Genomic DNA, 12,667 nt, shown 5'->3' with positions numbered 1-12,667 from the left:
CAATGGGCTCACTGGGTTGGATAATCTAGAGATGGGAAGGATGTGTTCGCGTCGTTGGGCCTGCCTGGCAGTCCTGGTGGCTGCAGCAAGCCAGATACAGCTGGGTTGAGTAGCTCTTAAAGAACCCTCAGTAGGTGGCCAGGAGTCATCAGAGACACAAAGGCTCTCCCATAGTTGTGCAAGATGCAGTGTTTGGTTGAAGAGAGGCGGAAGGTGGATTGATTCTGTTGTCTGTAAATTGTTTTATCTTATAAATCTGGATAAAACAAATTAGCAATATGATCAAGTCATTATTGGGCTATAGTTAAGATCTGGAAGAAGGTTCCTGTCTGATTCTTTGTGGTCAGGGTCATGGTTGGTCTGGAGCCTACCTGAGAGCAAGACAGGGTGCCAGTTCATTGTAGGATAGTTAGCATTTTGTAAATGTCTAGAAAAGACTGGGCAGATTTCTTCCAGTGCACGTTATGGATTTTGCATGGAAAGTTACCTGCTTTAAAATAAGCCTTTTTTGGGTTCAGATACCTAAATTTGATTTAGCGTATCTGGTTCTTCTCTGGAACTTACACTGGGGGCCATTAGGAGCCATTTTTATGTCTTATGTATGAACAGCTTCCCAAAGTTTAAGAAACATCACCAGTTTTGCTTTCGCCTCTGTTTAAAAAAGGGGTCATGTTTACATCACCGCATCCCTGACCAATCACAAGGCTAATATTAGCAAGCTAAAGCTGGAGTTGCGATTGGGAAAGCGGCTGCCTGATGTGCCCTGTCGTCCCTCACACCCGGGATGTGAGGGTAGCGTCTGGGTCCTGGGATGGATGGGAGTTCCCAATGCAGCACCATAGCCAGGGAAATCTGTTGCTCGCCACCCACTTGTATCCTGCCCTACCGGCACTGCATGTAGCCAGACGCCGACGCTGGACGTGAGGTGTGTGGGGCAGTCGCGGCTTCAGCTTGTATCTATATATGGGCTGGTAACTTAGTTACAGATATCAGAACCTCAGTAAACCCTTGTGTTTTATTGTGTTTCAGAGGACGTTCCTTCATGTTCAGAACCGTATAGATTAAGGCGACTCGGCTTCCTTTTTTGATTCACTTTGCTGCCATTTCTCATGATGGATTTGCTTCAAACAGTGCTTGGCTTGTGACATGAACTTCTCAGTATACCATCTCTTCTCAAACCTGAGTGGGGAGGATCTCAGATATCAACCACTTTTCAAGTATGCCCAGGAGCTGTCACCAAGACTCTTGCTGTAATCTAATCGACTTGGCAGTGGGCTAAGGGGGAGGAACGGTTGACTGCTTTGAGTCAGAGTGAAATGTGTGACATTGGCATCTGCTGCTCGATGGGCAGAATTACAGCTCCTGAATCATCATATGTCCAAGTTCCTGCACAAACACTAGGCCTTTAGAGACACTTAGCCATCCACCACATCAGCTTAGTGGGGGGGAAGTTAAATAGATATGATTGTTCAAAATACCATTTTTCAGAACTTTTCATGAAGCTCTTTAAGATTGACTACAGGAAGCCAATGGCTACACCCTAACTCAACATTCAGGGAGCTGATTATACACATAAAATCTAAATGTCAAGCAATACGAGCTCATAAATATTTATAAAGACTCATAAATATGGCATGCGGAGGGGCTGAGTAATATGTTGTATGCTAATAGCCTTTTCCTATGGCCTTTGCAGTATCGTAGAATATGGTAGCTGACCATCATGTGATGGGTTGAGACTATGATGGCTGTAAAGAAATCAAGCAATCCTCAGCATCTACATCGAGTTCTGAGATATTTCCAGAGCATTCTGAAGGATCACAGGCATCCGGGTGGTTGGCCGGTTCATATTACAATCAAAATATGTAATAATATATTTGCCATATGATATTCCGTTCATACCGAGTGGCTATAGCGCGTGGCAGGAGTATCGGCAAGTCCGTGAGCTAAAAACAGCAGCTCTGAAAGCAGATGATATACAGTGTTCATTGCAGAGGCTGGATTTCAAAGTACAGAAACGAGTGGCTTGGCGGGAAGATGGTTTGGCCAGAATAGAGAAAGAGCGAGAGAGAGAGAGAGAGAGAGAAAGGAGAGAGGGCGGTCTGCCTGGCCACAGCCCTTAGGCTGCTTATTCTGTGTAAGGTTCAAACAGGACCATAATGGCACAGTGGCAAAGCTTGAAAACCCTCACCGTGTGTTTGCTACCGTCCCCCCCTTTCCTTTTACCCCAGCCACCCCACATGTAATTATGTTGCCCAAGCAACCAGTGCTGGAACTCTTTGGTAGGAATGCAGTAGACACTATGGCTCTGGGATTTCACAATGCTTAATTTTAAACTGAAAGGACAGCGTTCTCTAAAGGCCTGTAAAAGCCTGAACTCCTGTCTTCTATCCACACACAGTGTGAGTCAAAAGTTACAAACCACCCAAATATGAATAAGAGGCTATTAGAAGATTGATCTTATCGTTATCATTCACCCAAATTCAGATTTATTAGTATAGCACTTTTTACAAGTGCCATTGTCACAATGCAGCTTTACAGGAATCCAGTAAGAGGACAAGAGGTCACCAAATCATAAAACAACATAAAGACCCTCGGTGAGCAGCCAAAGGTAACAGGAGAAACTCCCTCAGAGCTGTGCTGATATAATCATTATATGTAATATAACTAATCAAATCATAGTAGAGAAGGGTAATAATAATGAAATGATGACGTAATCACAACAAGAGTTATTACACAGGCTCAACGAATGGCAGTTGTGGAATCACAGTGTATAAACCCTTATTTGGACAATTAACAATTTTCTGTGTTTATTTATTAATGTTTATTTATTTTTTCAGCATTTTTCAAATTTGTATTTATTTTTTTATGCATATATATATATATATATATATATATATATATATATATATATAAGCAAATTAAATATTTATTTATTTGACATGTACAAGAACCATAGTGAAATGCTTATATATATATATATAGGTAAGTGTTCTGGGAAAGTGTGTACTGAAATTTGCCCTGCCACTCAGGCTGTTCAGTTGTTTCACTTTTCACTTCAGGAATGTTAGCGTTAGTTTTGCCAATAAAACCTTGTAAAGCGAAGTCGTCCCATAAAACCTATTTGTTCTGCTTAACCCACACGGCTTTGTAAGACTCCTGGTCGAAAGCTGAAAACACAACTTTTCTTTCTTGCCGGTGTTATTTTAGGAGCTCAGCCTTTACGATCACCCAACACGGGGGTGACTGTAAGGCCAATCCACTTTTCAGCATGCTCTGTTTTGCCAGGCAGTGATATTTAGCCCAGGTTTGTTGAGGTTTATCATTAACTTCAGGTACAGTGAAGGCCCTGTACTGTACTGGCCTCGATTCAGCGAGCTAAAGTGGGTTAATGCAGGCATTCCCTTCGATTTTTCCCTCCTGCCTTATGTACACTCACATGACCCTGAGGATGGATGTGTTCCTTTGTTTCCGTGTTTTCTTTTCTATATGATACTCGCAGGCTGTAATGTGTCATGCTTTGTTGGCGTATAATGTCCCGCAGTGGAACAAAAGATTAGAGAGCGGCTCGTGTAAGAGAAGAAGGGCTGAGAGAGGAGTGAGAGCCTGCTGTTATCCGAAAGCGCTGAAGTCCCATGACTGCAGGCCACATTACGTAATGTGTGGTGTCAGGCTGTGTTTTGAAGAATGACAGACATGCCCCCGCCTCCCCACCCATCTTAAAACAGCTGTAAAAATGATGATCCAAAAACGAGGGGACTTTTTGACGTGTATAAATGCCTAAATGAGATTTCTAATAGATTCAGAAACAAGCTGATGGCAAGCTTTATTCAAAATTATTTTAAATAATTTGCAGAGGCCCATACCTCAATCTCTCGTTCTCATGACTTTATAACTTGCAAATTAGCATCTTGTAGTAGTTACTGAACAATCTATTGTAATTACTACCTAATATATTTTAAGAGGAATTATTAAATAATGCTAGATTTTTGACCATATTCATTTGTCCATTTGTGGATAATGGTCCCAGAGCCTTGGCAATGGGTTTGCAACCCTTTCCAGACTGGTTGATTTGACTTGGGCTATGTTCACACTGCAGGGAAAAGTGGCCCAAACCTTTTTCATCACATGTGACCCAGAATCTGACATTTTCAGATTCACTATTCAGATTTGGGCCACTTTTATACATTGAAGTCTGATACATATCCGATATACGGCAGTGCAACTCAGTCTGAGCAGTGAGATCAGAATTCAAGACACTTATACGCACCCTTCCAATTCGACATTTGCTGAGGAGAAGGGAAAATGGGTTGCAGCAGTGAAGGAGGTTTTCAGTGGTGGGATAGCGATGTAACAGACCTCCTACATATTTTGGGAGCCCTCTCTGTTCAAACTAAATTAGAAGGTACATGTCATACCCTGTAATACATATAATACCCTTGATTTCTGAAGAAAGAATAAATGAGCTGGTGTCCCAATACTTTTGTCCACATAGTGTATGCAGTAAGCAGTGCAGATACTTTCAAATTTGTTGGAATATCACTTGCTAATATATTGATGTGCTTTCTTTACGCCTGCAGTTTTATGATTCTGTTTGCTGTAAATGAGTTTAGTAAACTTTACTGCAAAGTTAACCTATTTTTGAACAAGCTGATATTTGGAATAATTGATTCTAGCAAATAGTCTAGCAAATATAGCTTCTGATGTGTAACTTAAGAGCTTATTTAATACCTAACTTTGGAATTGAATCAGTTTGGATCTTGAACTTTATTTCTAAGTCTAACATTTTTATGGTTAACTCAACAGTTACAGTTTACAGTGGAATGCATCATTTTTTCCTCCCTCTTTTACGGTCTTCCTCTCCGATGCGTCGACACAGTGCTGTTGGGCGCACTAACTTGGGGAAGTCTTTTTAGAAGGTTACTAAGCCATCGCAGATCAAAGGGGCTAATTATAGCGTGTTCCTTCAGTTCCTGGACTGGGAGATTAGGCAGCGGGGGGAGATGAAGGGGTTTGAGATCAGTTGTCCAGACGCTGATAGTCCTCACTGCTGGCTGTGGGGCGGCCTGTGTAACTGCTTGTTGCTCGGCTAGGACTACGTAGCCTTGCTTAAGCAATAAGATACTCTTAATAGAAACATTTCTATCTGGGAGCGGACCTGGCTAGATCTTGATCAATTGTGCCATTACCATACTATTAAAAATCACATATTATTTTAATAATTTCATAATTAAAGAGAACACATTAGCTAGGACCATGTAGCCTTGCTTAAGCAATAAGACACTTTTAATAGAGACGCTTCTATCTGGGAGGGGACTGGGCTATGTCTTGATCATTTATAACAAAACCACACTATTAAAAAACACATCATGGTTCTCTTTAATTATGAAATTATTAAAATAATTTGTTTTTTGTAATATGGTTTTGCTATGAACAATGAAATACATCATTAATTCATCATTAATTAAATGAATACAATAAAATAAATTAATCCATTAATCCATTGGGATATTATATTTGTACCATACTTTCCACCCTTATTTGTGTTTGTTCTGGCCCATTACCTTTCTGAGTATATCATGAGTATTGTCAGACCTTCTAGACTAATAACAAAACAAATCATGAATATTTACACCAATTGTAGAGAATCTGTAAACAACAACAACAAACAGTGTACAGTACACAGTGCTCTTGTTTGTTATGCTGCACTGCAGCTAAACTAAGGTGACTTTCTTCTAACCTGGCTTTTTGTCTGTGGTGGGATTGGAATTTGGCACGGCAGGAGGAGGGGTCATGGCAGACAGAAAAGCGTTCTGGAGGGTCATCTGTGAAGCGCGGTGGGACAGTTGGCATGCGCTGCTGAAAACTCCCTCCGCCCCTCCCTCCACACTGTTCAGGACGTCCCCTGGCTTTTACACACTTGAGTTTCATAACACAACATGCCATCCTCTTTTTCCAGTACGGAGCTCTGCAGGCCACGGAATTTCATTTCTTGTGTTTTCCTGTCAGCCAGCACTAAGTCTTTCCGCGGTATTTGCTTAAGAGCCTTTGGTTTAATTAACTTATTAAAAACGCGTGGCCTCTTTTGTGGAGAGGATAAGGTGCTGCATCCCTGGAGGATTTCCCTCCCCCCTCCTTCCCCCTCATTCTAGCTCCTCGGCTACATTCGTAATGGAATAACTTTGGTCCCTCTTTCATACCTCTGCTGTCGGACCAGAAGAAATGAGTTTAATTGAGATGATCTAAGGGTTTGGTGGGTGGTGGAAAAGGTGATTATGAGAGGAAAACAGTACGGTAGAGGGTACCTACAGTATGCCTAATATTTAGGGCTGTGCAGTATATTATTAAGTAATGGTTATTGTGATATTGGCCTTGGCTATACTGACCTTGAAGAAACCTACAGTGAGAAGTACAGTCAGATGGGTTTCTGTGGTTGTTCTGCTGAATTAATAGCCATATGTGTGTATGTATGTATTTAACCATGGTCATAGTACACAGGTACAGGTAGTACAGGTAGGTGTTACCTCCTGCTTTGGCATTGCTGCTTGTTGAATTCTCGCCAGTGCCATTGGAACAGCTGCAGGGTCACCAGCAGCCAGTTCTTAAAGTTAATGTGTCCAAAGCAGAAATAACGAGCAAGCATAAGGATCTGAGCCACCTTAGCAAGGCCAACGACCAAACTGTGATGGCTAGTTCGAAAATTTCCAAAAATGCAGTGGTCAGTACCTTCCAAAACTGTCCAAGGAAGGACAACCAGTGACCCACAGACAGTGCCATAGGTGCCTAATGCTCACTGAGGAGTGAGTCGAGCCCTTCTGGTCTGGTCCCACAGAAGAGCCACTGTAGCTCCAATTTGCTGAAGAAGTTCATGCTGGCTTTGTCTTCAAGTCAGAGCAGTTTCAGGGGGGCTACACAATATTTATCAGGTGTTTTTAATGTTATGGCTGATTGAATCTTTGTCCATGCAGTTCTGCTTAACAACCTGTGTTTCTGGAATCAATGTTAATTAAGGTCAAGCAAGTGAATCACTAGGGAGCACATCCAGTGGTCAGAATGAAAGTAAGAGCACATCTGCTTCTCAGTTGGCAGTGCCGGTATTCTTAGCAACTGGCCCTGTTTAATTGGCTGGCTGCTGGGTGTGTGTCTAATTTAGGGCCATGAAAGTCAGTTGAGGATGACCAAGAATCAAAAGAGAAACTAATTCACGATGCCTAATTACAGTGCGAACGGGAGCCGCTGACAGACCTCTTGCCATGGAAGATGAAAATCCAGGCTGGATGGATGTTCTGACGTTGTTGTCAATGCTGTTTTGGTGTACATGAAACTTTAGCAGTACATTGGATTTCAACCTCCATGTTTAACTCATCTGTGTCAGTGAGGTGTGCAGCAACTTAGGCTTAGATTCCTTGCCCAAGGGGAATGTAGCCATTAATGTTTACGGAAGAGAAAGCACTGGTCCTTCACACCCCCATCCCACCCTACCCAATTCCTGCTGGTCCAGGGGACTGAACTGGCAGCATTTTGGTCCCAAGCTCACATGTCTAACTTCTAGGCTATGGTCAGAGAGAATGAGGACTTACATTTGGGCCCCTTTGGTTCTAAACACAGAATTTCTGTTGGAATCACCGTCATCAATACACTACATGGACAAAAGTATTGGGACACCTCCACATTACACCTACTGGAGCTTTTATAACATCCCATTCTAAATCCATTCTATCCAATATCTAGGAGGGAAAAAATTGTTTGCGATGGTGGCAATCTATTACATACAGAACCGCGCTGGAGTTCAGTGAGCTCTTTACAGCCACCCACTCTTTCACTAATGTAAGACAGACTGCATGGCTAGGTGCTTCATTTTGTACACCTGTGGCAATAGGACTGAATGAAACACCTGAATTCAGTGATTAAGAGGTGTGTCTCAATACTTTTGTCCATATAGTATTGATGGAGTGCTCCAAAATAGCCTGAAATAAACTACATAAACATGCATTACTAAGTTCTTCAGGTTCAGAGCCTCTTGTCCCCTCTGCTGTAAAGTTCCTCCTCTGAAGAAGAGAAGGCAGCGGCGCCAGCAGTGACATAACCCCCACACGTGGTCTTTTATGGTGTCACAGCTGGCTTTTTTCCCAGCATCAGCACACGGACAATAACACACGATTAACATGCATAGATTTAATACGACTAATTGCTCTTCAGAACGGGGCTTCCAAAGTGCAACGTCAGCATGGTGCGTCCAGTTGCATCAAAGGTCACAGGCTTGTGTGGTTTATGGAGCATGGTGGGGGTGGTGCCAGCTGCCCTCCTCACCCCCACTGTGGCTAGCCCAGAAAAGAGAGAGAGCGAGAGAGAGACTGCAGCGGGGCAGTGACCTGTGTATGGCGATGTGGAAAGGAGAGCAGCGGGAGATCTTTGCTCTTTGACTTTCACTGCTTTGTTGGGCTAGCGTGGTGGAGACAGATCTCCTACTGCTCTCATCGTGGAACGAGGAATGAAGAATGCGAGGAAAAGCCAAAGAGTTCACAGCAGCCATGAAGTCTAGAGAGTAGGGATGACCCGATCTAGTTTGAGGATGTGCTGATATGGAGTCTGATCTGTTGTTTGTATTTCTGTAGATAGTACAGCTGTATGGAGAGCAGTTCATTAAATAATATTAATAATATACATTTTAAAATAATATAAATAATATTAATATGGTTTAATATTGCTGATATGTTGTCTCCAGCAGTATTTAATATGTTGATTTTTAATAGCCTTTGATACGATCTATCAGATCGAATCTGATCGTCTCTGTCAGTGATGGATGGCACTGGATGGATGGTTGATGCTTTCGGGCGGATGGGTTTGTCAGGGTAACGGCTCTGGACAGTTGGCCAAGGGGCCAGACGCCCGCCCTCTCCAGGATGTCTTCCTCTATCTGTCTGAGGGACTGTAGTGGAGGGGTGGGGGTCTGCTGAAACTGACGCATTTTGAAGGCTGGTTTCGGCTTTGAAGGCTCCACTGAAGGATGAGGCGAGGCAATGAGCTATCTATGATCTGTCTGAAGAAGCTTGAGACGCTCAGTTTGGCTATCGGGAAAAAGAAAAGAGCAAAAAAGAAAGAAAGAGACTGAGAAAGAGACTGAGAATGAGAGGTCAGCAGTGAGCATCCTAGTACTTGATTGCCTTAAAAAGAGAAGCTCTGAAGCTGACTGAGGGTGTTCACAACTTCTAAGCTGACTGTGGACATTAAATTACTCTTCTTTATGTGGAAATAGACTAAACTCAGTTTTAGGAAACTCTCCATGATCCAAGTTCTGTACTGATTACAGGCTTGTTACCTTACATCAACACTAACAACCTTTATTTGTAAGAGTCTGCCTTATTCTACCTTCTTCACACATCAAACAGGCTGTTTATGTTACGTGCGGGCGTGGCCAGAGACGATTCCCAGCCATAAAACAGGGAAATGAAAAGGAGCAGGGCCCATGAAAGGCCTATTTAGCGAGGAGAATGGCATTGTTTGAAGATAAGACAGGGGTCGATCTCCCATGGGCCCCAGACGCAGGTAATTAGGTGGCATAGATTTCAGTAGGTTAAACGAGGTAGACTAGACCTGCCTGTCCAGAGTAATTGGGGCCTCTGCTTCTCATGCCTCTCAGCGCTGCTTTGATCCCAGGAAATGTGCTGTATCCTTAGGCAGGAGGGGACAGCCTGAACCAGCTGAGCTCCACTGTCCTCAGGTGATTTTACCCTGTGGGTCACGTGGCACAGATATGAGGTAATCCCTCACCGTATCGTCTGATTGCTTGCTTTGTGTCCAGGGTTTACTCATTTCATTATTACACTCATCAGTGTTGACAGGCTGGTTGTTAACTCTCAGACGTCTAGACCGCTGAAGTGTAATTAGCTAATTATTGTATATAAGTTATTCATAGTTACAAGTAATTAAGTGATTAGTTCCATAATGAATTAATGATGCAGTTCTTTGCAAATAATGGTGAATCAGGGCTGAAGATCAAACATTTATCACTTTGAGATTTTTCTAAGGATACTGCTTTATAATACAGCCTGTTTCTAGCTTTAGCATTTTGGCTAAAAAGAGCTAAAATGTTAAGAAATATGTCAATTAATATTTATAATAGTCTTACAACAAGCTAAATTAGGGATATTAGATAGAAGTGGATGATATTGGTATCTGTCTACAATACAGTGGTTCATTCCTACCTAAATGTAGTCCAAGAAAGGACAACTGGTGAACAGATGACAGGATCATCGACACTCAAGGCTTATTAATGTGCATAGGGTGATCGAGTTCCACAGGAGATCTATTGTAGCACAAACTGCCTGGCAAAGTTAAAGCTGCCTATGTCTTGTGGAGTCCATGCCTCAACCGGTCAGACAGGTGGTTTTATTGTTATGGCTGATTGGTGTATTATCCACTGCAGAAAGGAGATTAGATGTTGTGGATGTAAATTTGCCTTAAGCAGTACAGTTTGTCCCTTGGTCAGGAGAAGACAGGGCCTCAGAGAAAGTGAGTGGCTGATACAGCTGGATTTTATCCTGCCCACTTCCCTCCTCTTCATGTTTCTAACGGAGCTCCTGATAAACACTGCATAGCACCGGACCACTGCGTCCTCCTGTTGCAGCGGGCTTTACATACTGACCAGGTGATGGAGTGATTTCCTCTCCACTGGCCTCCATTTGTGATAAACTCTGAAGATTGTAAAGTCCCTCTCGGCTGGAGGGCGCAGATAGGACGTGTGTGTCTCGTGCTAATCTGCTCTCTTGAGTGGAGCACTGAGCTATTAGTCCCCACCGCTGCCTCTAATCTCCTCACTCTTGGTTCGAGAGTCTCCGGAGGCCGGTGGGTTTATTTTTTTTTATAATGTCTGTGTATGATGCAGTACTGCACTGCTAGATTGAAGTGTTTAATAGAGCAGGGTTAAGCTGGCGCTTGAAGCTTTTCAACCGGCCCCTCTGATAAAGGCTGGGGAGGATTAAGGTATGTGGATGTGGAGGAACGTATGAGATTTGGGGCAGGCTTTTTGGAGAGGGTGGACAGATTAAGATAAATTCTCATTACTTCTTCTTGCTAGGATCCGACCGACAGTTGATGGTTGTTTTTTGTTTAATCGAAGTGTTTGATGTCATACAGAAATGTTAGCCTTTCAAAACGTACCATTCACTTCTACATGTTATGGACAAAAGTATTGGGACACCTGCTCATTTATTGTTTCTTCTGCTTTTGTTGGAGTAACTGTCTCTACTATCCAGTGAAGAAGGCTTTCTACTGCATTAGTGAGGTGTTAGAATATATCAGCCAGTAAAATGCAATATGACCAAAACTAAAGGAGTCATTTTGACCACATTCATCAGCCTATTTTATCAGTTATCTGCAATATCTCTACAATAACTCCTTAAATTCAATATCAGCCGCAGAATGTTCATATCGGTCACATCCTGTTTGCTTTTGTCTTCTGCCAAAAAAACAACAAGCTAGGCCAGAACAAAAGTCTCTAAACTTGAAAAGTTTCAAACTTTGAAACCCCCTATGACCAGTGCACAGTGCACGGATCAGACAGCTGTTCTGAAGCTTTTTGTGATCTCTAAGGAATGAAGAGCCGATAGAAGGAGAGAATAAACCGTTACAGATTCTGTAGCAGGAAACAGCTGGGCTCTGAGGCCCATCTCTCCCTCTCTCTCTCTCTCTCTCTCTCTCTCTCTCTCTCTCTCTCTCTCTCAGACTGCTGACACGCCGTCTGTGTGAATGCACGCGTGTGTTTATTCACGGCCTGCCCATCAGATGCGGAGGCTTCAGCAGAGAGAGCATTCCACAAGCAGTCTGCAGACCAAAGGGACTGTTTGAAAATCTGAAAATCTGTAGAGTTTAATTACAGTTGTCCACGTTCCATCCACAAATGAGATCCTCTGTAGCTACTGTCTATTGGGCGGTTGGACAGGCTTTACAGAATGTTGGCAAGACCCCATTGAATCTAATGAGTTTAGGTTGGAAATTCACTGCATGACATTGACTTTCCATTTGGAAATTGCTAAGCTACCAAGCTGGACCGTAGCTGTTGCTGTAGCTGTGGCTATTAGGCAGATTGGAAACAATGGTGACCCCAATGACACCATACCAGCTCGCTCTATCTCAGCTTACAGAATATACACACCAGTTACTCACCAAGCGCTTTATTAGAAACACTTGTACACTGATATCTTATGCAATTATCTAATCAGCCAATCATGCGTTGGCAGCGCAGTCCGTAAAATCTGGCAGATATGGTCCAGAAGCTTTAGGCAGTGTTTACATTAACCATCAGAATTGGGGGATAAATGTGATCTTGGGGATTTTTAGCATGGTGTAATTGTTGGTGTCAGAAGTTGGCTGGTTCGAGTATTTCTAGACCTGCGGATCTTTTGGGAGTCTCTAGATTGGACTCTGAATGTAGTAGCAGATCTGCTACTATACTTCTGTGTATTTCTGTGTGGGTGTAGAACTCTGACTCTTCTCTGTTGGATTGGATTAAGGCCTTACTGAAGTGCGTAAAACAGTTAATTTAGATGAATACCTCAAATGACTCTATTGCGGTTAACCCCTTAACACAGCAAGGCTAATTACTCAGTAACAACAGGGACTTCTGTACAAACTGGTGGGGCTATTCTTTGGTAATAGCTTGTTATAGCAC

General features: G+C 42.7%; 1 protein-coding gene across 7 annotated transcripts in view; it reads left to right on the top strand.

Annotated features, from left to right (window-relative positions):
• The window catches only part of robo1 (roundabout, axon guidance receptor, homolog 1 (Drosophila)), a 314,173-nt gene that overhangs the window by 150,714 nt on the left and 150,792 nt on the right, over positions 1–12,667 (top strand). The window lies entirely within an intron of this gene.

Source organism: Salminus brasiliensis, chromosome 11, assembly GCF_030463535.1.
Source record: "Salminus brasiliensis chromosome 11, fSalBra1.hap2, whole genome shotgun sequence".
NCBI lineage: Eukaryota > Metazoa > Chordata > Actinopteri > Characiformes > Bryconidae > Salminus > Salminus brasiliensis.
This window is presented reverse-complemented; position numbering and strand designations above follow the sequence as displayed.